This window comes from Lolium rigidum, chromosome 7 (genome assembly GCF_022539505.1).
Source record: "Lolium rigidum isolate FL_2022 chromosome 7, APGP_CSIRO_Lrig_0.1, whole genome shotgun sequence".
NCBI classification, from domain to species: Eukaryota; Viridiplantae; Streptophyta; class Magnoliopsida; order Poales; family Poaceae; genus Lolium; species Lolium rigidum.
Genome location: NC_061514.1, coordinates 187,538,151 through 187,544,211, shown reverse-complemented (window position 1 = coordinate 187,544,211; position 6,061 = coordinate 187,538,151).

The window sequence follows — 6,061 nt, the reverse complement described above, 5'->3', positions numbered from 1 at the left end:
ATCGAGTGCATGTGTGGCCGGCATGGTGCACGGTATGGTGCTTTGGCAGCCATCTCTCCACTTTAATCGCCCAAAGCAGGTACTAGGCTTGATGCAGGGGTTGCAGAGGGTGGTGATCATCACAAGTTGAAAGGGGTTTAGGCCAAAATCCTCTGGATAATAGCATGTAACATGAACCAAAGATGCTGCCTGCCAGGTGTTTGATTAAATGGCCGCAAGAACATTTTTGTCGAATTTTGGAATTATTTTTGGTAAGTCTTAATCATATAATTAAAGTGAAAGATTGGTGGTGGTGGTGCTCATTTTGGTGAAGGTTTGCAAGAATTCCAAAATGGGGGTCATCTTCTCTTTGCTTCAAAGTCCTATTTTGTCAAATCTATACTGGTCAACCTGGTCAACATTAGCACTAATGGTCAACATAAAAGTTGTTCACCATCACTTGGTCTTGGATGACATGGCACTCGGTTGACCAAGTTTGGTTGCGTAAAACAAAAGATAGGTGGGTGCAAAGTGATGAAGAAAATAAAAATGGGACATATGACCATTATCACATGTATGTAAGTTTTGAATTTTGCTTTGATTTGATTTTGATTCCTTTGATGCAATTGTGTGTGTTTATCATATATAAGAGTTTTACAAACAAGAGATCAAGCAAAGGTGGCCTTTGGTGAAGATTTGTAAAATTGGTGTTATGTGTATGTGAGTAAAAATGGAATTATCTCACCATTTGAATTCTCTCCATTTGATTTGACTTTTCTTGACTCTAATGTGGTTCTTATTAGTTTAGAAACATTTTAAGACCATTGAAACCAATTCAAATGGTCTTGTTCAAAGATTTGCAAATTTGGCCTCGAATACATAAGAGATGAGGTGTCAAATTTTACTAAACTTGTAAATGGTTGATCTTGCTTTACTTGGACATGGGTTAGGGTCAATTTAGTGTTATATTAGGTTGAGAGATGGTTTCACATCATTTGGTCAAGGTTTGGAGTCATAGGGCAAAATTTGGTGAAAAGGGTTATGTGTCACATATGCCTCTATGCATATGTTGCATTTGAGTTTTAATTTGACTTGGCTTGACCCCAAATGAGGTTGTGGAGTGTTGAGATGGTATATAGGGGTGATCCAACCATTCACAACAAGTCCTAGGGTCAATCTTCTCAAATTCACAAATTTTGCATTTTACTCTCATATGCCTCTATGGCATTTTTAGTTTCCTTTTTGTTTCTTTTGTTTCACTTTGGTTTTGGTTTGATAAGTGCTAGATAGGGTGTATGAAGGTTTTCCAAACCTCTAAGCAAGTATAAAAGCTTAGGGTAAAGATTTATAGAAATAGCCATAGGCACATATGCCTTTTTCTTATTTAATTCCCTTTTATTTTATTTTAACTTGGGTGATAAAAAGGAGGGGTGAGGTTTAGGGTTTAAGGTTATTTCAAACTACTATAACAAGCAATCATGGCAATAGCACAATAATTAAGCAAGATCACTATGCATCAAACTTAATTTAATAAAAGTTTTTGTTGGTTCCAAAATTTGGAACTAGGGAAATTCATTTGTTTTGTTTTGAAATTTTGGGATGTTACAAACCCTTCCCCCTTAAAGAAATCTCGTCCCGAGATTTTAAGAAAAGTTAGGTTCCTAAGAGAGATTGAACATTTTATTAACAGGAAGACATACTTGGCATGGTCTGGGGTGCTTCCTGAGCTTCTGTGGCAGTCATGTGGTAGAGACGGCCGTTGTTGTTGTTGTTCTGGTTCCTTCTACCGGCGAAGCGGCGTCGTTGTTGGGCGAGTGCATGCGGTATTGGCGGCAATCCTGGCAAGCTTCTTGGGGCACTCATTGGAGAAGTGACCCACAACTCCACATTCGTAGCAGTTGACGGTGGACTTGTCTTTGGGAATGACGGGGGTAGCATTGCTTCCAGTCCTTGGGGCAGTATTGGTGGTGTTGTTGTTGTTTCCATTGTTGTTGTTGCTGTTGTGGTGGTTGTTGTTGTGGCTGTTGTTGTTGTTGGGGCGATAATTCTGGGCAGGGGGCTTGTTGTATCTTGGGGTAAATCCTCCAGAGGAGTGGTTGCGGTACTTCTGGGTATGGTGGGGTCCACTCTGGTTCATCATTCTGCGCTTGCGATTCTCATTGGCCTGATGCAGCTTTCCTTCCATCTGTATGGCTGAGTCCACTAGGGCTTCCAAGTCGACGAACGTAATGTTCACTAACACAGTTTGCATCTCGTCGTGCAGTCCGTTCAGGAATCTTTCCTTTCTCTTCTCATTGGTGTCGGTCTCATCCGGGGCGTACCTTGACAGAGTGAGAAACCTGTCGCGGTATTCCACCACGGACATCCTTCCTTGTTTGAGTTCGCGGAACTCGTCTCTCATCTTCTTGATCAGTCCTTGGGGCACATGGTATTTGCTGAATTTCAGCTTGAAGTCCTCCCAGGTCATCATCTGTCCCGCATTCATTGCGCGGGCACTTGTCCACCAGGCTCTGGCAGGTCCTGACAGGTAGTGGGTGGCGAACAGTACATTTTCTGCGGCTTCTACTCCCGCAACTTCGAGGTTGTTCTCTATGGTCTGGAGCCAGTCATCAGCATCTAGAGGCTCTTCGGTCTTGTTGAATATCGGTGGGTTGGTGTTCTGAAAATTCTTCAGTTTCGATCCAGGGTGATCGTGGTTTCCGTGGCCTTGATTGTTCTGGGCTATCTGTTGCAGTGCGGCAAGGTTTGCTTGGCCTTCAGCTCTTTCGGCTTCTTGATCTTCCATCATCGTCTGCAGTAGTTACATCATGGCATCCTGGGTGGCATTGCGGGTTGGTGGGGCCATCTGATCATTGAGGTAGATGATAAGATAAGAGGGAAATTTCTATGGTTTGGTTTTGTTAAAGTTTAAAAAGTTCATAAATTGAAAACTTGAGTAGTGTTGCGGGGGTAAAAACCAACAACACTTTTTCATTCATACCAAACATCACATATTACAAAGCTAACACACCGTTGGTTTGAAGAACCATTCATTCGCTCTACGATACAAGGGGATCCTGATACAACTCACACTTACTTAAGTGCTGGGGTGATACTACTCTTCAGGGTGGAATTCTTCGTCTTCACGGGTGATGTGCTTGGCGAGAGGCGAGGGCATTGTCCAAATCCCTACGGGTTTTGTACATCCTGAAGTCCTGGTGTGCTACATAGGGGTTCATCTCCATGTGTGGTGGCATGGTCATCGATCTTCCCATGGAGTCATGTCTTGGGTAGTAGATGAAGCGAGTGTTCTTGATCTTGTTCTCATTTTGTCCGCACGTACGGAAAATTGCTTCTTGCATAGCTCGACTAGTCCTTCCTTCCAAGTGTTTCCCGTTACGTAAAAACCAGATGGTTTCCCATACCGGGGCTCCAAACTTTCTTCGTAAATCAGTAGAAACTTCCCATCGAGGTGGTTCTCCGGAGTGGTTGTTGAGGGGTATTCCGAAGAACTCGGGATACGGGTGTCCTAGATATTCTACTAGTTGCTTCAAATCCTTTTCGAACCTTAGGTCGCCTCCGGGACCAAGCTGATAGAACTCCCATTGATACTCCATCTGTGAAGAATTATGATGAGTAAGTTAGAGAAGTGTGTCAAAATTTTTAGGTAGTAGTATAAGAAGAATAGAGCATAACTTTCTTATTTTGAAGAAGATCAATGATAAGAGGGAGAATAAGTTTTCTTAAATAGTCACTTCATTTATTTCAAAACTAAGTTTTTCTGACGTCCATTCTAACTAGGGTCTCCTAAGGTCAACAATGGCTCTGATACCAACTTGTCAACACCCGTATTTTTAAGTCCAGATGCCTATTATGCCATTCCTCGCAATCCCAGGAATATTGTTTTTGCGAGACATAATAGATTGATATCACAACACATCATTCATTACAACACATAATCGTCTTACAAATAAAGGATCACATGATCCAGTCTCATTACAATAATAGAAGTTCTATTAATCCATTACATAACACATAGCAGAAGCGAAAGTAGTGTAGTAGTAGTCCATCTATTCCACATGCAACTGTTGACGTCAGGAGTGATCCTAGTTGTCGTAGACGTCCTGCTGTCCTTCTTCCGGGTTCTGGTACTCGTCTTCATAGTCTGGCCATTTGAATAGCCAGGGACACAGCCGTGAGTACTTCAAAGTACTCGCAAACTAATACTAAGGTAAATACTATCAACTATAATAAGGGGGTACTAAGCTCTAGTTTCATTTGCATAAAGCCAGTTTTATTTCATAAACACTTTAATAATCAAAAGCCTCTTCATTTGCTTAACTAACTCAAGTGGGAACATTAGTGTCATTCCCACAACTCAGTTGTGATTCAAAGTCAAAGTCACCTTTCAATTCAAATCACAAGTCACCATTCCTATTTTTAGAAAAGTTCTGATGACGGAACAGTATGGCCTTTCCAACTGTCCATAACCGAGGACGCGACTATTCGAATAGGTTTAACTCTGCAGAGGGTGTACACTTGTGCCACAACAATTGCAATAGTTCGTCGTGGGTAATTGGCCCTGATTTATCGTACGCAGTACGCGAACTACCAATCCTAACCTTTCATTTACATACTCTAGTATAGGCACCTCTCCCCATGAGCTTGGCCTCCCAGTGAAAACCAACTGTTAACCCGGGAACTGCACAGGGCTTGGGCCGGACATTCACCTCGTTTCACGTCATTTCTCATCATTTCTTTTGTTGTAGAGGCAGCCTCCAGCCTAACCCCGATGATGCTTGTTTAGAGGGAACCCATACTATGATACATAATTTTCCAGCTAAGCCTTACCCAGATTCAGGTATTGTGGGGGTACTTGTAAAATTGGAATGGTATCGCATCCGAACCCAACCATCAGTTTTTGTAAGGTTCACCAAGTCATTCACAGATCATATTCACCTTCAAAATCTTTCAATAGAATGACTCATCATTCCAAGGTTTTCAAAGTCATTTCATTTCACAAGTTCCCAACTAGAGTAGTCACTTTTAATTTAGCACTAGCATCTATGTATGAGGGGTGCTAAGTACTTTGCTTTGCTTCTAGGCTAACCTTGATACTCTTGTACTAATCCAAGTACTAACCAAGTAAATCAGAAATCAAAAAGTACTTTGATAAAACAAAAGTAAATAAAGCTTGTAAAGTAAAACTGGGAAATAGGATCATAAGCATAAAGTAAAATGGGGTAATGCCTTGCTCATGGTGAGCTTTGCACTTTGCAAGAGTATTATCTTGCCTTGGTTGAGGTGGTGGTCAAAGTTCCCTTCTCCTTCCTCTTGGTAGAAGACCTCCTCCTCTTGATAGTCTCCGGTACTAGCGTCTAAAATACGAATACGGGGTACACAATCATCATACCAAACTTATTTACTAAACTAAGCACAAACATGATTCACACAACTTAAACTAGCATCACACATTACTATTAAGTTGGTGGGTGTGTTTTTCTTCTTTAAGAAAAATAATTTCCTCTCATACTAACTTAGGTGTTACTTTTAATTATTTAGAGAAATAATTTCCTCTCATTATCTTATTAAGATTTAATTTCTCTTATGAATAATATATGACCTAGGTTGACCAAAGTCAACCTCTTCATACTTATCATTTGAGAAAATGATTTAAATGAGGTTCCATACCTCATGCAATTTAATACTAACATGGTAGTGATTTAATGTTACCAAATAACTCAATATGAGATTATATAGACCATGGTCACTACCTCATGTTGAATTACTTGAGAACAAGATTTAAATGAGAGGAAAACCTCTCATATGATTTAACACATAGTTGTAACTAATTTAAAAACTACTATTGAGGTGATTTAATATTCTCAAATAACCAGGGATGATCCCATGTTGACCAAGGTCCACACTTCACACTTAGTATTTGAGAAAAGTGATTTAAATGAGATTCATCATCTCATGTGATGTAATTAACCTTTGCAATTTAAATACTATGTTGATTTAAAATCTACAAGTGAGCAAGTATGAGCCTAAGCATTTAAAGTTCAACACACTACTTCATATCACTTGTGAGAATGATTTAAAT